At 40.7% G+C, this 24,176-nt stretch overlaps 1 pseudogene; it reads left to right on the plus strand.

Annotated features, from left to right (window-relative positions):
- LOC111823000 overlaps window positions 1-8,731 on the plus strand; it is a 34,763-nt pseudogene extending 26,032 nt beyond the window's left edge.
- The last annotated feature ends 15,445 nt before the right edge of the window (window positions 8,732-24,176 follow it).

Consider the following 24,176-nt stretch of genomic DNA (forward strand, 5'->3'; position numbering starts at 1 on the left):
GTATGAATGTGTGTGTATGAGTGAAAATTTTATATAAGTCTGGTGTTACTGCATATTAGCCTTGATCAAATAATCTAAATTGTACACAATTCAGTTTCACATTTGTAAAATAATATGAAATTTACCTGATGTATTATTGTGAAAATTAAACCATGGAATATTTTCAATAATTTCTTTCATGGCTAGCACATAATTAGTCATCAAGTATACTGTTGATTAATTTTTGTTTGCCTCTCACTGTGACTGAAATAAATGATTTTAAGAATACATATTAGTTTTCTTTCAATTTTACTATTCTTGCTTTGATTTAAGAAATAAAAATAACTTGATGAAAGAATTGTGAAATCTCATGAACAAAATAATCTGATGAACAAAATGGAACCAGAAACAAGGAACAGACTGGCCGGTACCTTAGGAGAGGTGGGTGGGGGTGACTGGATAAAGAAGGGAAGGGTGTTAGCTAAAGAACAGATATGTATACCCCATGGACATGGACAATAGGCTTGTGAAGGCCAAGGGACACTATCAACATTAAAAATTTTTAATGAAAAAAGTTATTATTCACAAAATGATGTAAGTGTAAGAACAATTGTGGGATTTCTTAACAGTGTATTGTTACCCAGTTCAGCCTTACTTTTTCAGTGAGGTGCAAGTTTGCAGGAACAAGAGAAAAGCCAGTTCTCCTCCAAAGAGATAGCAGGAGCAAGATTTCTGCAATGGATATTCCTACCATCCCCTTGTCTTTTGGAATTTTTATTCCCAAATCTGTCCCCAAAGAAGTAAAAGTTAAAGTCAATTAATTAATTAATTAACTGAATGGGCTCTCTTGTCAATTTTTATCTTCTCTCATCTCTGCATGGCCACAGGATATCTAAATTCCTCACTTTGGATTATCTTTGATGCAACAAGGGATTGCAAGGTGGATATTACAGTGTGTGTGTATGTGTGTGTGTGTGTGTGAGACCTCTGCCTTCCTTTCACTCCATTGCTATGATGCCAGGGGCTATTGATTACTTGCAATACTCTTCAATTATTGACAAATCAACTCCAGGACTTTCCAGTTACTGGAATCCCAGTCCTCCAATTCAGGATGAAGTCTCTAGTTACAAGGAAAACAAGACCTGAAGGTTCAGATACAACATTGTTGAGGCCCTTATCATCACTCTCAAGACTGCTCAAACACACACACACACACACACACACACACACACACACACACACACTCGGGAGGCCTACTTTTGTTTTCAATTGTTTTCTCCCTTTTGGCCTCACTCTCCAGTGGGCTGACAGACTAGGGCAGTCCCCAGGACAGAAGACAAGTCTGTTCTTCTTCCCCTTTCCGAGTGAAAGGGAGGGGAGTTGAATCTGCAGTGAATGTTCATGCAGGCCTTTGTGGGATCCCAGCCCAGTCTTCTGAAACAGAAAATTTCTTCCTCTTGAGCAAGTAGTATACGCAGATTTACTGGTCTTTAGGTTCAATGTATCTTTTGCCATAATAAACAGCGAGGTGTTTTTTTTTTCAAGTGTTTGTCCCATTCTTCATTCTCAGTGGATAAAAGAGAACAGGATGATTTGGGGTCTGGTGGTAAATGCGGAGATATACAGTAGAGATATTTTTGGTATATTTGATCTACAAATTTGCTGACAATAGAAGGGGAGGGGAGGGCTCCACATGCAGTGTTTTTATGTGGAGTGCACATGGGTAGGCTAGGATGTGTGCCTCCCACAAATTTCATATTCATTGTTTTACTCTTGCCTCCCTTTGAATCTCTGATCTGAGTCCACATCCTGGGCCCCAGAGAACGTATGCATTCACTCCAGACCTTGTGTGAGATGTTTTATGAGGTGCAGAGCTTGGAATAAGAATTAAATCCTTTTGTTAATAAGGTGTATAGAAGCTGGCTCTTTATCAGTTTTCTAGTTTTAGCCCCCCAAAAATCCCTTTCTTTCAAAACTCAAACCACAACATGTATTATGCATTTATAGTACGTTGAAGGAGGGCTGCTTAGGGCTATAAAGACTTGGACCAATCTATAATTTGAAAATAACAGCTGCAAAGAGGACCTAATGTCTTTGAAATTGTCTGAAAAGGGATTATAAAATCATTAATCAGGAAAATGTTTGAGGAAATCAGAAGCCCAAGAAAAGATTGGAGCGCATGGGGGAGTGGTGCTGGTGTCTTGGGAACTTACTCTATGACATTAAATTTTAGTTGGAGAGACAACAGTGAGGAAAATAGTTTGTCAGGGTACAAGGAACCATCAGCCAACAGGAAACCAGAATGACCCATGCCCCTTCTCCCATCACATAAAGTCTATCTCCAGAGCTAAGCACGTTGCTGTGGTCTCCACCCCAGCATATTAAGTTCTGAGGCCCAAGAAATAATACATTCTCCTCAGGGCTCTGTGTTCCTTTTAGTACCTATATCCCCTGTTGGAAAGAAGTTCTCTGACTTTGGATCTATGAGTTTTAACTGTTTCTGGACTGAACATAGCACAGGGCACAGGAAGTAATGTGGTTAGAGTGTGGTGGTGTAGATAACAAACAGACATTGAGGTAAGTATCTGAATACAACTTAGGAACAAAACAGAATGTGAGAATTGTCAGTTAAAATTTGTCAAAGAAGTTTACATATAAATGCTAACAATACCATTTTGATTGATTTGTTGATTTTTTAAATATATGTTTTTATTGATTTTTAGAGAGAAAGTAAGAGGGAGGGAGAGATAGAAACATTGATGAGAGAGAAACATCATGATCCGTTGCCCCCTGCACGCCCCCTACTGAGGATTAAGCCAGTAACCCAAGCATGGGTCCTGGCCTGGAACCAAACTAGTGACCTCTTGATTCTGGGCTGGACACTTAACCACTGAGCCACACCTTTGAGGCTTGATTTATGACCACAGTAATTATGTTGACAGCAATAATTGAACACAACATAATTGAACAGAAACATGATTATCATCAGCATGTTCAATGTAACTAAAATTGTATCCATAGCAATATAACTGTATGTCTTTCTATTTAAATATCATTCCCCATATACCAATATTTTGTAACAAATCTGACACATAAAGAAGTCCCTTCCTACATTCATAAATCTAATTCTTTTGGGGTGCAGGGCTGGATGAAGAGGAATACTCAATTATAGTTTTATGTGATGATAAGGAAAACCATTCAAGATCTCAGAATGCACTTTCTACAAAATGTACATGCTTCTCATTGCACTTGCAAAGGATCATGAGTTTATGTACTGAAAATAAATTCATTCATAACCATGGAATGGAAACTGTCAATATGGCTCACCAAATACACCTATATAAATTCCAGCTCCTGCCTCATGAACATATGAGAATTAATGTAGAGAGCACCTGGCAAGGCACATGAGCATTTCTTTAATTATTGTCAGCTGAAACCAGTGGTGTAGGCAAAGCCATGTCCTGGAAACAAGTCCTTTGCCAAAAGGCAGGAGTGTTCTCAGCTTGACCTTCAGCCCAGATGCCAGGGGGTGAGTTTTGTTATTTAAACCCAGCCAAGCACCAGGAATGAATATGACTAGGGCCTACCCAAGAATGCACATAATCTCCTTTGTCTTGACTTTTAGTAAAACTTCCTGTTTGTTGCTGTATAAAATAAATTTGCTGTATCAGCTCTAGGTCACTGTCTGTCCCTGTCTCATCATCAGAGAACAGTGGTCCCACCCGGCCCCAGCTTTTACTTCCATCTCTGTGTCTGACTCTTTCTTTCATTTTCTCAATCCCCAGCCACCCTTACTCAAGAACCAGACCACTCTCTAGCCTCGCTGGACTCGGAGAAGAGAGACATATTTACAAATTAAGAAGAGTTTTAAGGCAAGGTTACCTTACTCAACTATAGGTTATAAACAATACCAAGATATCTGCTTTCATTATACTTATTTTATTGCCATTCTATTTGTATTATAGGACCATGTCATGCATACACTGAACCTTTCAAAATTTATTTTATTTTTAATTCGAATATTTTTTTCAGTTCTGCTTTTGATTAAATAGTACAAAAAGTTCCAAATGTTTCTCAAAGAAGTTGGGAAAATGGATGCTTATGGAGGTGTGAATGTTACCCAGATAAATACTCCACATGAAGAGCACCTCCATGTGTTAACCTTCATCCTCTTCCTGCCTCCTAGTGGTTGGTAGTGTGTCACTGCCACAGCTGTACCACATTATGTCTGGAAGGCTTTTGTTTCTAGGTCAGAAACAAAAACTGGTAGTTAACTGACAGATCAGCTAAGGTTCCATGGTGTTGTGGAAAAATTTTCTCAATGGGTTAAAAAATTATCTACATACCAGCTCTTTGTAGCTGGTATTTAGAAAGAAGAATATTTGCTAAAATTCCAAGGACAGATGTGACCATTCAGCTCAAATTATCAGAGCTCTATCACTGATAATCTTCCCCATCACACTCTGCATTACAAAGGGCAGGTACCCAGACTTCTTGGATCATGATTTTATCTCTAGTAAGTAGTTCAGGACATGACCAAAGGATAAGCTTAACTAGTAGGTATAGCAGTGGATTGAAATTCTGAGTATTCAGGATAGCTGTGGAGTGTATCATTGGATTTCACATTCTTCTTATTCAAATATTCTTGCTAGAATAATCCGCAAAAGGGGTAAAACTATAAGAACACATGGAAGCATTGACTTCCCTAAGTGTCCTACATGGTGACTTCTCATTGTTATTGTTCTTGGGTTTCTGTTCTGCTTCCTTTGTTTCATTTCTACCCCCTATGAACTTAGCTTTCATTTCTCACTCCACTCCTGTGAGGGCGCTCCTTAGTGGAGAGCTGGTCACTGGCTTGCTGAGTGAACATTGACCTGACTTAGAGCTGATCTCCTTCACTGAGTTAAAGGTCCTCCTATACATTTCCTGACAGTGAGTGGGGCAGTTTCTGGGGGCAAAGGGCAGGAGGCTTCGGGGAAGCAGACTGAGCATATTTGGTGTCGTAATTTGTGGTTCTGAAGCTGGTCAGCTGAGTGTCTGCTGAGGTGGCAGAAAAGAGGAATACCGAATCTGGGGGAAGAGTGATCTTTAGAGAAGGGCTATTTCAAAGAGCAGTCATATGTGTTTCTTGGAGAGACCATTATTTCTCCAGGCTGTTACCTCATCTTCTCCCTATTCTGTAGTCTTGACTTTCTACCTTTCCAAGGTGAGCCAGAATACTCCTTTTCCCAGACAGCAAATCCCACCCTCCTGTTCTCCAGGAAGCCTGTGAGATGGAGCCCTGTTCTCCCTCTTCATAAAGCCCAAGCTCCTGGTGAGGCCAGCAGGAGTGAGAGCCCTTATCAGGAGGCATGTGGGAGGGACGGCCTCTTAGGGGCTCTGCCAGGGACCAGTCCTTCTTGAAGCTGGTCCTCTCACTCTTTTGTTAAATTAGCATTATTTATTTATTTATTTATTTATTTATTTATTTATTTATTTTTACAAAACTCTGCCTTGGCAGAATGGCCTTATATGGTAGGTGTCCCCTGGGAACCAGTGGTACAGTTTCCATTTTCATCTGAAAAAAGGTGCTATTGGGTTGCCTGTGCTCTCTTACTGTAGTTGAGTCTTGATTGTTGTTGCACATTGGTGAGTGGAATTGCCCCTCAGGCTGAATGGCTGTCTCATTTCTTAACCTCCACACATGGGTATGGTACCAGCCAGTTTCATCTCCACCCTTCCTATCAGTTTCAAGGTGGCTTCTTCAAATGCTTAGTTATAGCAATCTGTTCATCTTGTCATCAGGTGGTTCTCAAAGGTGGTTCTATAATTTAATTATAATTTTGATGTGAGTTTTAGAGAAAACACGCACATTTTTTACCTAGTTCACCATTTTGTCCAAGATTCTCTTTTTACTTTTGCCAAATTTGTATGTTTGAATCCCAAATATGTCTCCTGCAGACAGCAATACTGTAAGTTGCTTTTTAGCTAGCCCAGCAATCTCTGTCTTTTAAATGGTGAATTAAGGCAATGACATTTAATGCAATTTTCAATATAGCTCTATTTAACTTCTATCATGCTATTATATTCCACCTACAATTTTCATTGTTCTCTTTCTCATTGAATAGCTTCTTTTGAGTTAATCAAATATTTCTAGTATAAAATTTGTTTTGAACTCTTTTATTTTTGTGGTGGTTGTTCTTCTCATTGTAATATGCAACCTATTTTATCAAGATCTATTGCATATTAATACTAAATTAATTCCAATAAAATATGGATACTTGCCTCCAAAATTGTTTTATATTACTTCAGCAACAGTGCAATGATACCTTTAATATGGGCACTTAATCCAATGCAGGCCCATGCCATGCAGGCCTTAGAATTATTTGATATAACTGGAGGATATACTTTTGGGGGGAAATTGATATGAGGAGATACTTTTTTTTTTCATGAACTGAGGATAAAGTCAATAAAGAGGTAAATAGAGTTTGGAGCATGACATAAACCAGATCCTGATGGCAATGTTTGAGCTTCATAATGAAGCTTTATTAAATTTCAACTGTCCCCCAAATTCCTTTTCATCTTCTTTACTTTGTCTCTTTTTAATTTCTTTTCATCATGTACAACAACAAGACCCTAATACAGAGAACAAATCAATTTTTTTTTTGGTGTATGTAGATTCACCAGTTGGCCTATTTTTGGGTGTCATGAAAAAAGATAGGTAATACCAAATATATTTGTGCATATCTGTTAAAAGGAATAAATCTGTGATGATAAACAAGTTCAGATGACCAAAAAAAAAATTAAGCATATGGACTAGACTGTCTTGTTAAAGACTGAAACGCAGTAAATACTGTAGTAGTATTTAGAACAGTGACCAAGTGGATGTTGGTAACATGGACAAAAGTGTAGAAAAGAGGTAGTAATTTGTTTGCTGAAAAGTAAGTTACATAGTAAACAGCCTAACTTACTGGTTCCTCTGGCTGCTTTACTAGGCATTATAGTAACCTGCATTTAAGAGACAAATCTGAGTAAAAATAAAGACTTTGGAAAAAAATTATACATAAGTGTGTGTCGAATTTAAGGGTGTGAATACGATCAACTGTGGATAGTGGGTGACACAAGAAGGGAGATTTGAGCCCTGACCGGTTTGGCTCAGTGGATGGAGCGTTGGCCTGTGGACTGAAGGGTCCCGGGTTCGATTACGGTTAAGGGCATGTACCTTGGTTGCGGGCACATCCTCAGTAGGGAGTGTGCAGGAGGCAACTGATCGATGTTTCTCTCTCATCGATGTTTCTAACTCTCTATCCTTCTCCCTTCCTTTCTGTAAAAAAAAATCAATAAAATATATTTAAAAACACACTTTAAAAAATAAAAAGAAGGGAGATTTGAGAAATGCCTTCATTAATACATTTGTTTGCTTGTACATTCAGTGGAAGCCATGTGAATTTTTGAGGAATACTGTAACTACTCATCTTTGATTCTTCCAATCAAGGCATAAAACTTGACAAGTAATAGTTAATCACTTTACATTTGTGTTGAATAAATGAGAAACCCATGAATTATTCAAATCATCTCATGAGGAGTCTTATGAACATGGGAAAATATGAGGGACCTCATGTTTTTCTCATTAATATATCTCATTGCCGGGAGCCGGTCCATCCTTGCTGTTTCAAGGGACCTGGCATATATGGCATACTGTTCTTAATATGTTTGCTCACCTTTTTGGTGCTATGTGTTTTAACCAAGGTCACCTCTCCAAGAAAGGTTGTTTCCCCAGGTGGGGATTTTTCCCTGAGGTTAGGGAGGGGATACAACCCCTTAATTAAGTGCCAGGCGGGTAGTTAAGCTACATAATCTTTACTCCCTGAAATGGAGATAAGAAACGCCCTAACCTTTGTAATAGAAATTGACAGGATTAAAATCGGCTGGTATAAATACGGATGTAACAGACAATAAACATCAGCTCCTCATCAGCTCCTCATCAGCTCCTCATCAGATCATCAGATCCTCATCAGATCCTAACCAGAACCTAGCCAGAGAACATGGCAAAAGATCCTGGACAGAACCTGGCTACAGAACTTCACTGGAGAACCTAGACAGAACATGGCAAAAGAACCTGGATAGAACCTGGCTAAAGAACCTGGTGACTGAACCTGGCTGGAGAACCTGGAGAACCTGGATAGAACCTGACTGGAGAACCTAGACAGAACATGGCAAAAGAACCTGGATAGAACCTGGCTAAAGAACCTGGTGACCGAACCTGGCTGGAGAACCTGGAGAACATGGCTGGAGAACCTAGCGAGAGAACATGGCACCAGAACTTGGTTGGAGATCCTGACCAGAACTTCGCTGGAGATCCTGGAGGGAGAACCTTGCTATGCTGATGAACTGAAACCAGTTTCCATGTCATTCATTCTTCGCCGACTCCGTCCACACCTTTGGGGACCCCTGGACCCGCTGGGGTTGGACCCCAACATCTCATCTCCAGGTACTGGAAGCTAAAGTGTGCTGCCACAGGGTCAATATTTTAGGAAAACTGACAACTGTTTATGAGCCTTCTGAAATGATAGACCTTTTCTTTACTATTTTGTTCTCACATTAGGACCATTGCTCTTCCCACCAGATCAGGGGGGACCTGGGGATATAATGAAGCTTTGTTAGTGAGGAGGACTTACTTTTTGACTCATATTTTATCTTTTGTCCCTAGGATGTGAACGGCATCCTGGAAAGGTATGTGTGGAAGATGAACAATGAACGTTTTGTCCTGTAAAAAGAGGTTTAAAGCCATTAAAGTTTTCTGGTAGTTCATTAGAATAAAATATTGTTCAGAGCAGAACAAGCTAGTTGTAGTTTTAGCTTCAATTTCTGTTCACATATGGTTTGAGTATTTTATAACTATTGAGAATGAACCAGATTTTATGGTAGGCAATTTAGGTGGGAAGAAGTTGCCGAGTTTGAATTAGAAGCAGTTAAACATAAGATGTTGCAGTTTCAGGCCCATGTGACTGCATTAATTTTGTTCAATCAGCATGATTGTATCTAACTCAGATTTCTGCAGTTCATAGGTGATGGATTTATTGTTGGAATATCATGTTTTCTTCAGTTCTCAAGCAGCCAGAATTTGAGACAACTCAGTTACATTTAAATTTCTGCTCTGGGAATAGAAGATTCCAGGTCCTTTTATGTTTCTCTGTATTTTCCAAAAATAGACTTAAATATCAAGGAATATTTTGACCCTGGCACAAACAATTGATCCATTTTTCTCACATACTTCAAAAAAATTGATTTCAGAGAGGAAGGGAGAAGGAGAGAGAGATAGAAACATCAATGATGAGGGAGAATCATTGATCGGCTGCCTCCTTCACTCCCCCCACCCTACTGGGGATCAAGCCCGAAATACGGTCTTGTGCTTTTGACTGGAATTAGACCTGGGACCCTTCAGTCCACAGGCTGATGCTCTATCCACTGAGACAAACCAGCTAGGACTATTTCTCATGTACTTTTTTATTTTATTTTATATTTTATTGATTTTTCCACAGAGAGGAAGGGAGAGAGATAGAGAGTTAGAAACATCGAAAAAGAGAGAAACACCGACCAGCTGCCTCCTGCACATCTCCTACTGGGGATGTGCCTGCAACCCAGGTACATGCCCTTGACCGGAATCCAACCTGGGACCTTTCAGTCCGCAGGCCGACGCTCTATCCACTGAGCCAAACCGGTTTCGGCATCCCATGTACTTTTTAAAAAATATTTTTTATTGATTTCAAAGAAGAAGGGAAAGAAAGATAGAAACGTCAATGATGAGAGATAATCACCAACCGGCTGCCTCCTCCACGCCCCCCCACCGGGGATCAAGCCTGCAACCTGGGCATGTGCCCTTGACTGGAATCGAACCAGGGACCCTTGAGTCCACAGGCCGATGCTCTATTCACTGAGCCAAACCGGCTAGGGCTTGCTCATGTACTTTTGATGCCAATGGAAGGGCACCATCTTTTTGTCAAAAATTTTTTAATCCTCACCCCAAAATATTACTTTTTGTCCATTAATCATCAGAGAGTGATTGGAATGTAGGGAGGGTGGTAGTGAGGGAGAGAGGGAGAGAGAGAGAGAGAGAGAGAGAGAGAGAGAGAGAGAGAGAGAAAGAGAGAGAGAGAAATATCAATGTGAGAGAGACACATTGACTGGTTGCCTCCCACACATGCCCCAACTGGGTCTGAGGTTCAAACCTGCAACCCAGTCACATGCCCTTGGTAGGAATAGAACCTGTGACCCTTTAGTCCTCAGGTTGATGCTCTAACCACTGGGCTAAAGCAGCTACTGCTATGTCTAAATTTGAACATCTACTTGGCAACATCAATCTCTTCCAAGCACATGAAATTCAGACCACTGGTTAGTATCTATTTATATAAAAACCCTGGGTGTAATGCCCGTCATGTCCAAGGCTCAACCAACTCAAAGGAAATCAGTCCTGCCGGGGTCACCTTGTCAATGGCTGTGCCCTCCCAGAGCTGTTTCCTGCTAGGGCGAGGTTTGAGGCAGGAACCCACCCTCAGAGCGTGAAGGCATATATTTATAAAGTTTTAATACATTATATTAGAGATCGTTGTGGTACTGTTTTACCCACAGCGTCTACAGGAATTGCTGTAAATTTACTTCTCGGAAGGACCTTTCATTCCCAATATAAATGACCAATTCCATTAAATGAAACTTCAATTTCTAGACTCAATATAAACAGTGAAGTTGCTAAAACTATTAAAAAGGCCCAACTTCTCATTATTGATGAATGCATCTTGACATCCAGTCATGCTATAAATGCATAGACAGATTACTAAGATAAATTATGAATTTGAATGTTGTATTTGGTGGGAATGTTCTCCTTCTTGGAGGGGATTTTCCAGAATGTCTCAGTATTGTACCACATGCTATGTGATTGGCCATAGTACAAATGAGTTTAAAGTACTGCAATGTTTGGGGATGTTTCAGAAAGTTGTCTCTTACAACAAATATGAGATCAGAGGATTTTGCTTATAGTGGATGGTTAGTAAAACTTGGAGATGACAAACTTGACAGCAGTTTTCATTTAGGAATGGATATTATTGAAATCCCCTGTGAAATGATTTGTAATGGATCTATTATTGAAGCTACCTTTGGAAATAGTATATCTATAGATAATATTAAAAATATACCTAAACGTGCAATTCTTTGTCCAAGAAGTGAGCACGTTCAAAAATTAAATGAAGAAATTTTGGATATACTCGATGGAGATTTTCACACATATTTGAGTGATGATTCCATGGACTCAACAGATGATGCTGAAAAGGAAAATTTTTCCATCGAATTTCTTAATAGTATTACTTCTTCGGGAATGCCGTGTCATAAATTAAAATTGAAAGTGGGTGCAATCATAATGCTATTGAGAAATCTTCACAGTAAGTGGGGTCTTTGTAATGGTACCAGATTTATTATCAAAAGATTATGACCTAACATTATCAAAGCTGAAGTATTAACAGGATCTGCAGAGGGAGAGGTTGTCCTGATTCCAAGAATTGATTTGTCCCCATCTGACACTAGGGTCCCATTTAAATTAATTCGACAACAGTTTCCCGTGATGCCAGCATTTGTGATGACTATTAATAAATTACAATGACAAACTCTAGACAGAGTAGGAATATTCCTACCTGAACCTGTTTTCACACATGGTCAGTTATATGTTGCTTTCTCTCGAGTTTGAAGAGCATGTGATGTTAAAGTTAAAGTTCTAAATACTTCATCACAAGGGAAATTAGTCAAGCACTCTGAAAGTGTTTTCACTCTTAATGTGGTGTACAGGGAGATATTAGAATAAGTTTAATCACTTTATCAGTCATTGTTTGCATTATTGTTGTTTTTATATCATGTTTTTGTTTTTATATTATGCCTCTGTTGTTATATTCTTTTGTTACTGTTTATTTACTAATAAGTTTATAAATTATTTTCATATATATTTTACTAATTTCCTTTCATCTCTCACACTTCTATTATAAAGAAAGGGCAAATAGCAATATTAAAATATTTCCGCTAATTAATTCCCTTTTAATGTGCACAAATTTTGTGCACTGGGCCACTAGTAAGGTCTACAGTGTCTTTTCCAAGTGTTACATTTTTTTTCCCAGAGCAACTGAAATCTCAGATATTGTTCCAGGGGCCTCCCTACTGGGGAGTAACATTTAAAGGTCTTTGTCCTCTCCAGACAATATTACTACACAGTATGCCTCAAACCACCAGGAGCTAGGTTCTGTAACCTTCCTTTCTTGTTATAATGCTGGGACTCTACATCCATGTCATGGCTTTCCCTTACATTAATTTATTTCAAGGTACCAAATTTTGCATTTTTATTTATTTATTTATTATTTATTTTTTTTTTTAAAAAAAATATATTTTAGATTTTTTACAGAGAGGAAGGGAGAGAGATAAGAGTTAGAAACATTGATGAGAGAGAAACATCGATCAGCTGTCTCCTGCACACTCCCCACTGGGGATGTGCCTGCAACCAAGGTATGTGCCCTTGACCGGAATCGAACCCGGGACCCTTGAGTCCGCAGGCTGATGCTCTATCCACTGAGCCAAACCGGTTAGGGCTCAAATTTTGCATTTTAAAGAAATCTGCTATTGTATATAATTTCATATAATTTTTATAAGTTTGAGAAGGAGAGGCTATTCACTTAGAACAGAATAAACTGTGCTTCTGAGAGGTATACTCCTTCCCAAGATCAAACAAAAGTCACCTGGGAAAGTGGACCAAGCACAATTTTTCTAGCTTTAAGTTCAGAAGTCTACTCTGTACTTCCTCAGGGGTCCATGAAAAGGCTCTAAGTGCAGAAGTCTACTCTCTACTTTCTCACGGGTCCATGGAAGGGGAGCTCAAGTGTTCAATAGGGTGAATGGATAAAAATCAGTGGTTTTGGAAAGGCAAAAATTTCAGAGGTGTGGAGATCTTTTTATGGCATCCCCAGGAGTAAGACCTTCACTCTTAAGGAGCTAAAAACTCTCTCCAAGGAAGAAAGGAGAGTGTTCCAAGTTCCTGATCTGAGAGGGATGCTGAGAGTGTTTAATGATGAGGAATGCCAGAGCAAGTGGGTATCTGTGGATTCTTGTTATGATGCTGGTTAAAGAGTGCCGGAAGCTGGTCCATCCTTGCTGCTTGACATAGTCGCTGCAGGGAAGAAACATCCGCACAGCATATGTTTCAAGGGACCTGGTGTTTATGGCATACTATTCTTAATATTTTTGCTCCCCTTCTTGGTAATATGTGTTTTAAACAAGGTCACCTCTCCGAGAAAGGTTGTTTCCCCAGGTAGGGATTTTTCCCTGAAGTTAGGGAGGCAATAAAACCCCTTAACTAAGTGCCAGGCGGGTAGTTAATCACTTTAACTATGAACAATCATGCTTAAGCTACATAATCTTTACTCCCTGGAATGAAGATAAGAAACCCCCTAACCTTTGGAATAGAAATTGATAGGATTAAAATCAACTGGTATAAATACAGATGTAACAAGACAATAAAAGACAACCTGGCTGGAGATCCTGGATAGAACCAGGCGAGAGAACCCAACCTTGCTGGTCAACTGAACGCTGCCTCCATGTCATTCCTTCTTTGCTGACTCCGTCCATACCTTTGGGAACCCCTGGGCCTGCTGGGGCTGGACCCCAACAAAAGAGGAAGAAGAGTTCAGTTTCTAGGTCTGGGTAGAGACAAAGGAAAATGGATATTATGTGCTGACTATATGGGAAATTCACTGGGTAGTAGTCAACTGCCTTGTTCACCTCTCATTCCATGTACTACTTTACATAGACACCAGTCTTTCCCCTGATCTGGAGAGAAAATAGATTTTAATGTAGACTCTTTTGCTTATATTTTATCTTATGTATTTTTTCTAATTTCAGAACAGACAGAGGTGTGCCACTACTGGGGTAAGTAGAAATCACAGTATCATGAAGCTACCCTGTCCTCATCTTCTTTTAGACTATTGCATTTTGATTAGGTCTCTTTACTAATGCAAATAAGATATTGGGATAAATGTAACATGAGGCAAATTGTACATCCTACTGATGAAGGAAGGGTGTTCAAATCAGAAAAATCAAATGGCAGCAAAGATAAGGTGGTGACAGTGGTGGAGATACACTCAGTGTGTTAGATGCACCCAAGGAAAGAGGCTCTACACAGAAGTGGTTGAGGGTGTGAGGAGTTGTTAAGATCCATGTTTTCCTTCCAACACACATACACATTATATTTCTGCAATGTTATCAGCTCCTCAAAGACCAAAACAAGTTTTTCCCAGGTCCTACTCATTTTATTCTGAAGATCTCTCTTGCAATGTCACAAGTAATAGTACATCATTTTGCTCACCCAGCACTGTAATTTTTTACAGCAAATGTGACCCTGGATCATCGGAGGGTTAATTCAAATATTGCTATTTCTGCGGATGAGAGAGATGTGAGAAGTGACTTCAGTGACAATTATCAGAAAGCACATTGTCTATATGAGAGAAGATTATGAGGATTATGGTGTCCTGGGGTTAGCATCTTTTACATCAGGGAAGCATTACTGGGAGGTAGATGTGTCACAGAAACATGCCTGGATTTTGGGAGTATGTGTAGGGAAATATCCTGTCTCCATTAAGATGGATTTTGGAAAACAAGCTAAAAATTATCAGCCTGTTTGCTATCGATATCAACCTAAAAATGGCTACTGGATTATAGTTACAGAATTATTTCAAATATGAGGCTTTTGTGGATTCTGCCTCCTCCAAACCTTGTCCTTAACTCTGTTCCTGACTGTTCCCCATCATATTGGAGTTTTCCTAGACTACAAGTCTTGCTCTATTTCATTTTTGAATATCACGCCATGGGTTTCTCATCTATAAATTCTCTTCATGTTGCCAGCGTTGGACCTGCTTGCACCCATAGCCAGTACTGTACCCGCTGCTCATATCTGCTATTGGCAATTGGCGCTGGTCCCTATCATTGGGCACCGTCAGCAGGTGCAAGCGGTGTCTGCCAGCCCCGATCACTCCTCAGGGCTTCTCCGCCTCCCCCTGCTCCTGAGGGGCGATTTGGGCTGGAAGCCACTGCTTGCACCCACTGCTGGTGCCAATCCCGCTTGCAATGACAGCTGGTGCTGGAGCTGCCATCTCACCCAGTCTCGATCGCTTGGCACTGCTAGCGGGTGCAAGCTGTGGCTGCCAGCCCCGATCTCCCCTGAGGGCTTCTCCACTTCCCTCTGCTCCTGAGGGGCAATTGGGGCAGCAGTCACTGCTCGCACCCACTGACAGCACCAGCCCAGCTCACATCCATGGCTGGTGCCAGCCCCAATCATACCGCACCGTCAACAGGTGCGAGTGGGGCTGGTGCCATCAACACATGGGAGTGGTGGCAGCAGGAGCAGGGCTGCTGGCAGAGAGGGGACCAGGGCCACAGCAGGAGGGACCAGACGGGGACATGGAGGATGGGCTGAGACCCACCCTTGTGCCCACCACAGCCTCATGGCCCACAGTTCCTTTCAAGGTGCATGAATTTGTGCACTGGACCCCTAGTTGTTAAATAAAATTGATCAAAGAAGTTTATATAAATGCTAATAGTACCATTTTTATTTATGACGACGGTAATTATGTTAACAGCAACACAAATAATAGAACAGAAACATGATTATCATCAGCATGCTCAATGTAAATAAAATTATATCCATTACAATATAACTGTATGCCTTTCTACTTAAATATCATTACCCATATACCAATATTTTGGAACAAATCTGACACAATAAGGAATAATATAAAGAAGATCCCTTCCTGCCTTCATAAATCTAACTGTTGTTGGGTGAAGGGACTGGATGAAGAGGGATACTCCAAGATAGTATTATGTGATGATAAATATGATAAAGGAAAAAAAATGCCAGCTCTCAGAATGCACTTTGTGCAAAATTTACATGCTTATCTTTGCACTTGCAAAGCATCAAGATTTTATTTATAGTTAGAAATAAATTCATTCATATCCATAAAATGGAAATTGTTAACATGGCTCAGGAAATACACCTATATAAATTCCAGTTCTTGCCTCATAGACATATGTGAACAAAGAAGAGCTTATAAGGTAAGCTTAAGTTACTCAACTATGGGTTATAAATAATATCAAAATACCTGTGCTTTCACTAGAAAAACATCAACATTTCAGATGCCCTCCATGTCTCATGTGAGTTAATGTGTGAAGTCTTCCCAGCTCTGCAATCTCATCAGTGAGGGACCCATGTCTGGACCTTCCACCAACTTGTAGCTGCTGCATCAGAAACATGTTTTCAGAAGAACAAGATCAAGAATAGGTCACAAACACATAGAGGAAATAGAAATGTTTAAGTTCTCCTTTTTAAAAAAATTTATGCTTATGTTTTGCCATTCTATTTTTATTATAGTACTACTACAGGCCCGGTGCATGAAATTCATGCACTTGGGGGAGAGGGTGTCCCTCAGCCTCGCCTGCACCCTCTCCAATCTGGGACCCCTCAAGGGATGTCCGACTGTCCTAAACCGGCAGTCGGACATTTCTCTCACAATCCGGGACTGCTGGCTCCCTGCCTGGCAGCCTGATCACTTCGTAACCACTGCCCTGCCAGCCTAATCGATGCCTAACTGTTCCAATGCTGACCTGATTGCCCCAAACTGCTGTCCCCTGCTAACCTGGTTGCCCCTAACTGCCCTCCCTTGCCAGCTGCTCACCCCTAACTGCCCTCCTGTTAAGGCCTGGTCCCCCCAACTGCCCTCCCCTGCTGGCCCAGTCATACCCAACTGCCCTCCCCTGCTGGCCATCTTGTGATGATATGGGGGCGGTCATCTTGTGATGACATGGGCACAGCCATCTTTTTGTTTGTTTGTTTTATTGCTTAAAGTATTACAAACAGTATTACATATGTCTCCTTTTTTCCCCGCCCTTGACAATCCCCTGGCCTCCCCTACCCCCTAGTGTCTTATGTCCATTGGTTATGCTTATATGCATGCATACAAGTTCTTTGGTTTATCTATTACCCCTCCCCTCATGCCCCCCAACCCTTCCCAGTCTTCCCATTGTAGTTTGACAGTCTGTTCGAGGCTGCTCTGCCTCTGTATCTATTTTTGTTCATAAGTTTATAATGGTCTTTATTATCCATAAATGAGTGAGATCATGTGGTATTTTTCCTTCATTGATTGGCTTATTTCACTTAGAATAATGCTCTCCAGTTCCATCCATGCTGTTGCAAATGGTAAGAGTTCCTTCTTTTTTACAGCAGCATAGTATTCCATCATGTAGATGTACCACAGTTTTCTAATCCATTCATCTACTGATGGGCACTTGGGCTGTTTCCAGATCTTAGCTATGGTGAATTGTGCTGCTATGAACATAGGGATGCATATATCCTTTCTGACTGGTGTTTCTGTTTTCTTGGGATATATTCCTAGAAGTGGGATCATGGGGTCAAATGGGAGTTCCATTTTTAGTTTTTTGAGGAAACTCCATACTGTCTTCCAGAGTGGCTGCACCAGTCTGCATTCCCACCAGCAGTGCATGAGTGTTCCTTTTTCTCCACATCCTCTCCAGCACTTGTCATTTGTTGATTTGTTGATGATAGCCATTCTGACAGGTGTGAGATGGTACCTCATTGTTATTTTGATTTGCATTTCTCGAATGATTAGTGACTTTGAGCATGTTTTCATATGTCTCTTGGCTTTCTGAATGTCCTCTTTTGAAAAGTGTCTATTTAGGTCCTTTGCCCATTTTTTGATTGGATTGTTTATCTTCCTTTTGTTAAGTTGTATGAGTTCCCTATAAATGTTGGAGATTAAACCCTTATCGGCGATATCATTGGCAAATATGTTCTCCCACGCAGTCGGCTTTCTTGTTGTTTTGTTGATGGTTTCTTTTGCTGTGCAGAATGGGCACAGCCATCTTGTAATGACATGGAGGTGGCCAACTTGTGACCACATGGTGGCAGCCATCTTGTGACCACATGGGGGTGGAATCTGTGTGAGGGCATGACAGTCAATTTGCATATTGCCTCTTTATTACTTAGGATGTCATGCATATATTGAACCTTGTTAATTTATTTTTACTTTTAATATTTTTCAATTCTGCTTTTGATTGATGGTGCAAAAATGTCCAAATGTTTCACAAAGAAGTGGGGGAAGTGGATACTTGTGGAGGTGTGAGTGTTGCTTACAGAAAGACTCCACTTGAAGACCACCATGTGTTGACCTCCATGCCCTTCCTGCCTCCTAGTTGCTGGTAACATGTCACTGCCACAGCTGTACCACATTATGTCAGAAACAAAAAACTGGTAGTTATCTGAGGGGCCAGCTCAGATTCAATGGTGTTATGGAAAAATTTTCTCAATAGGTTCAAAAATTTTCTAAATACCAGCTCCTTGTAGCTGCTATTTGGAAAGAAGGATCTTTCCTAAAATTTCAATTTTACCTTTTACAAGGACAGCTGCTACCATTCAGCTCACACTAACAGAGATCTGCAACTGATTATCTTCCCCATCACACTCTCCATTACAAAGGGCAGGTACCCAGACTTCCTGAATCATGATTTTATTCCCAGAAAATTTTTTAGGACATTAATATAGGATAAGCTTAAGTAGTAGGTATAGAATTGAATTGAAATTCTGAGAAGTCAGGCAAGCTGTAGAGTTTATCATTGGATTTCACATTCTTCTTATTCAAATATTCTTACTAGGATAATTTGCAAAAGGGGTAAAAACATAGGAACACATGAGCATTGACTTCCCCAAGTGTCCTAACTGGTGCCTTCCTGTTGTTATTGTTCTTAACTTTTGTTAATGTAAAAACATTCAAACCTGTACAGAATTTTTGTGAGTTTATTTGAGTCAAACTGTGGACAATTGCCAGGAAGCAGAAACTCAAGGGATTGAAATAATGCTCCAGAGAATGGTGGTATTCCATCTATTTTTATATATTGCAATCAAAGGAAGGGACATAGGTGGGTTACATGAAATCCATTGATGATAGACTAGAGAGGCAGGAGAAAGCAAATCGGGGCCGGAGGTGGGGGAACCTCTGGGATTGGATAAAAAGAAAAATGATAGACACATACTTAGGTGAGTGCAGGATAGTTAACAGTCAACAATTAACATAACAATTACAATGAAGGGATTTGTGGTATCTGCTCTGGTGCCCAGGCATATTAGATTGTACCCCAAGCGGTCCGAAAACAGGGACATTACAAGTTATCCAGACATTTCAAGGATATGTTATCATAGATACAAAAAGACAGATAGGTTCAGTTAAGGTGAAGGTTGACCTTGACAATGAAGACACCAACCTAGGATGTAACTACCCACCATAACTGTTTTTACTTAAAGTTTAATATCAGACCAGCTTTAGTGGTTACTTTAGGTCTCTGAGTTTGCAAAACTGCCATGTAGGCCTTTCATGAACTTGTCAAGTTAGCATGTGGCCACTTTCGTCCACAGTTTCAATTCTACTTTCTTGGTTTCATATCCATTCCTTTGAACTTAATTTTTATTTCTCACTCCACTCCTGTAGGGGAACTCCTCTGTGGAGAGCTGGTCACTGGCTTGCTGAGTGAATCTTGACTAGACTCACAGCTGATCTCTTCCACTGAGTTAAGATTCTTTCTGTACAGTTCCAGAAAGTAAGTGGAGGCAGTTTCTGGGACAGGAGGCTTTGGGGGAGCAGACTGAATGTGTTTGGTGTCTTTTTTTTTTTTAAGACCTAGCTCCTCTTTCATTTTTTTAAATTAAAGCTTTTTTGTTCAGATTATTACAGTTGTTCCTCTTTTTTTCCCCCATAGCTCCCCTCCACCCTGTTCCCACCATACCCTCTGCCCTTACCCCCCCCATCACTGTCCTCATCCATAGGTGTATGATTTTTGTCCAGTCTCTTCCTGCACAACCCACACCTCTTTCCCTCCCCCTGAGAATAGTCAGTCCATTCCCTTTCTATGCCCCTGATTCTATTATATTCATCAGTTTATTCTGTTCATCAGATTATTTATTCACTTGATTTTTAGATTCACTTGTTGATAGATATGTATTTGTTGTTCATAATTTGTATCTTTACCTTTTTCTTCTTCTTCCTCTTCTTAAAGGATACCTTTCAGCATTTCATATAATACTGGTTTGGTGTTGATGAACTCCTTTAGCTTTTTCTTATCTGTGAAGCTCTTTATCTGACCTTCGATTCTGAATGATAGCTTTGCTGGGTAAAGTAATCTTGGTTGTAGGTTCTTGCTATTCATCACTTTGAATATTTCTTGCCACTCACTTCTGGCCTGCATAGTTTCTGTTGAGAAATCAGCTGACAGTTATATGGGTACTCCCTTGTAGGTAACTGACCATTTTTCTCTCGCTGCTTTTAAGATTCTCTCTTTGTCTTTTGCCCTTGGCATTTTAATGATGATGTGTCTTGGTGTGGTCCTCTTTGGATTCCTTTTGTTTGGGGTTCTCTGTGCTTCCTGGAGTTGTAAGTCTATTTCTTTCATCAGGTGGGGGAAGTTTTCTGTCATTATTTCTTCAAATAGGTTTTTAATATCTTGCTGTCTCTCTTCTTCTGGCACTCCCATAATTTGGATGTTGGTGTGCTTAAAGTTGTCCCCTAGGCTCCTTACACTATCTTCATATTTTTGGATTCTTTTTCTTTTTGTTTTTCCGGTTGGGTGTTTTTTGCTTCTTCATATTTCAAATGTTTGACTTGATTCTTGTGATCCTCTAGTCTGCTGTTGGAACTCTGTATAAGATTCTTTATTTCAGCCAGTGTATGCTTAATTTCTAGTTGGTCATTTTTTTATATCCTCGAGGGTCCCACTAGATTTCTTGAGGGTCTCACTAAGTTTGTCGGCGGTTTCTAGAAAATTCTTGAAAAACCTTAAAAGTGTGGTTTTGAACTCTATATCCTGTAGTTTGCTTTCCTCCATTTCTGACATTTGTGACCTGTTTCTTTGTCTCTGCATTTTTTATGCTTCCCTGTGTTGATAGAGTGGCTTTGTGTGCTAGGTGTCCTATAGGGCCCAGTGGCTCAGCCTCCCCAATTACCTGAGGTGGACATTCTTGGTGCACCTCTTTGTGGGCTTTGTGCAAAGTCTTGCTGTAGTTAAGCCTTGATTGTTGTAGGTATCACTGGGAGGAATTGACCTCCAGGCCAATTGGTTGTGAGAATCAGCTGTGTCTGCAGTGGGAGAACTTCTGTGCTGGAGACACCCTTCTGGGGCAAAACTTGCTTCGTTTGGGCTTTGGTGCTCACTGAGTCTGCCCCCTGAGTGTGTCTATTATGGATCCAAGGAGTTGTAATCTGGATGTTCCCACTCTGACCACTGGGTACATTGGCTCTTGGATCTCTAAGGTGGTGCTAATTTAGCCTCTGCCTGAGGCTACCCAGCAGGAGCTATGAAGAGATCTGAAAAATACTCTTCTTTGTTTGGGGTTTGGAGGTGCCTAGGTGAGGCCCATCTCTGAAGCAATGCAAGCTGCTGTGGGGCCTTGGGCTTTCTTTTGGAAGTTCTGGGTCTCTCTGACCCAGCTTCAGATTGTTAGGTGATTTTCAGATTGCAAAAGGCCAGGCATTTCATAGGCAAAAGGCTCTGCGCATAGCTTGGGTGGGGCGAGGTCTCAGGGGATCAACAGGGCAGAGCAAACAGTTATGGCTGCTCCTCAGTCCTACCATAAGAGGTCCCTCATCTCAGTGTCCCAGTAAACTCTGCAAGCACCTCTGAGAGAAAGCCACCCTTGAGTTCTGCCAGATGCCAGACAGTCCAGTTTCTCTCCGTATGAGTCTGGGTCCCCAGTGACTCGCCCAGAACTGGAGTTCAGAGCAGTCAAGAGCTTGTGTCTCCCTCCCGATTGAAAAAGACAACCGTGTCCTCAGTTGCCAGCCCTTCCACGTCCGCCTCCGTACCTCTGCAATTTACTTCTGCACCTCCTCTGAGTTTCAGTGTGCTTTTCTCTTTTCTTCTAGTTGTAGAATTTCCACTCAGCCAGCCTTCCTGTGGTTCAGGATGATGTCTGTTTTGTCTTCAGGATGATGTCCGTTTTGTCTTTTAGTTGTATTTTTGAAGTGGTTGTTGGAGGCAGCAATTTCCGGTGTTTACCTATGCTGCCATCTCGGTTTCTCTCATGTTTGGTGTCTTAAATTGTGGTTCTGAAGCTGCTCTGCTTGTGTGTGTCTCTGCTGAGGTTGCAGAGAAGAGGAACACTATGTCAGGGGGAAGAGTGATCTTTAGGGAAAGGAGGTTTAAAATAGCAGATTCTTATATATTTCTTGGAGGGACCATTATTTCTCCAGGCCGTTACCTCATCTTCTCCCTATTCTGTAGTCTTGACTTTCTACCTTTCCAAGGTGAGCCAGAACACTCCTTTCCCAGACAGCAAATCCCTCCCTCCTGTTCTCCAGGAAGCCTGTGCGATGGAGCCCTGATCTCTCTCTTCATAAAGTCCAAGCTCCTGGTGAGGCCAGTAGGAGTGAGAGCCCTTATCAGGAGGCATGTGGGAGGGATGGGCTGTTAGGGGCTCTGTAGGGATCAGACCCTCTAGAAGCTGGTCTCTTACTCTTTTGTTAAATTAGCATTATTTATTTATTTATTTTTACAAAACTTTATTTATTTTTATAAAACTTTGTTCTTAAATGTACACTAAGCTCACAGGTAACACTTCTTCATTCTAGCTATCGGTGGCAACATGTGTTATTACAAGGATTCCGATGTTAAAACAGGAATGGAATTTAGGATCACCATTACCCCAGGTACAAGGAACAGCTCATTTCTGGCCAGATTCCTTTATTTCAAAAGGAGTTAGTAATTTTTCAAAAAGAAGACCATCTTAGTCTCACCTTTGACCAATTTGTACCTTGATCTCTGCGTTACTTAGATTTTGATGTGTGCTTTCCTTTCTTCCCTCATCTCTGAGATCATGTATCAGTGTTTTTTTACCGGAACAAGATTCATATCTGATGTATACTAACTGAATTCTCAGGGGCATCCAGTTTTCCTGAATTATGACTTTATACCCATTAAGTTTTCTAAGACATGAATATAGGATAAGCTTAACTAGTAGGCATAGAATTGAATTGAAATTCTGAGTAGTCAGGCAAGCTGTAGAGTGTGTCATTGGATTTCACATTCTTCTTATTCAAATATTCTTGCTAGAATAATCTACAAGAGGGATAAATAAAATTATAAGAATATGCTGAAGCATTGACTTCCCTAAGTGTCCTAACTGGTGACTTCCCATTGTTATTGTTGTTAAGTTTCTGTTTTGCTTCCTTAGTTTCTTTTCCACATCTATGAACTTAATTTTCATTTCTATCCACTCCTGTGGGGGAACTCCATGGGGAGAGCTGGTCACTGGCTTGCTGAGTGAATCTTGACTAGACTTACAGCTGATCTCCTCCACTGAGTTAAGACTCCACCTACACATTTCCTGAAAGTAAGTGTGGCAGTTTCTGGGACAAAGGACAGGAGGCTTTGGAGAAGCAGACTGAATGTGTTTGTTGTCTTAATTGATGGTTCTGAAGCTGCTCTGCTTGTGTGTGTCTCTGCTGAGGTTGCAGAGAAGAGGAACACTGAGTCAGGGGGAAGAGTGATCTTTAGAGAAAGGGGGTTTAAAATAGCAGATTCTTATTTATTTCTTGGAGGGATCATTATTTCTCCAGGCTGTTACCTCATCTTCTCCCTATTCTGTAGTCTTGACTTTCTACCTTTCCAAGGTGAGCCAGAACACTCCTTTCCCAGACAGCAAATCCCTCCCTCCTCTTCTCCAGGAAGCCTGTGAGAAGGAGCCCTGTTCTCCCTCTTCATAAAGCCCAAGCTCCTGGTGAGGCCAGTGGGAGTGAGAGCCCTTATCAGGAGGCAGGTGGGAGGGGCAGGCTCTTAGGAGCTCTGCCAGGGACCAGACCCTCTTGAAGCTGGCCTCTATGCTTTTGTTAAATTAGCATTATTTATTTATTTATGTACTTATTTTAACAAAACTTTATTCTTAAATGTAAACAATAAGCTCGCAGACACTTCTTTCTAGCTGTAAGTGGCAACAGATATTATCACAAGGAATCCAGATGTTAAAACAGGAATGGAATTTAGGATCACCATTACCCCAGGTACAAGGAACAGCTCATTTCTGGCCAGATTCCTTCATTTCAAAAGGAGTTAGTAATTTTTCAAAAAGAACACCATTGTAGTCT

This window comes from Myotis lucifugus, unplaced genomic scaffold (genome assembly GCF_000147115.1).
Source record: "Myotis lucifugus unplaced genomic scaffold, Myoluc2.0 scaffold_138, whole genome shotgun sequence".
NCBI classification, from domain to species: domain Eukaryota; kingdom Metazoa; phylum Chordata; class Mammalia; order Chiroptera; family Vespertilionidae; genus Myotis; species Myotis lucifugus.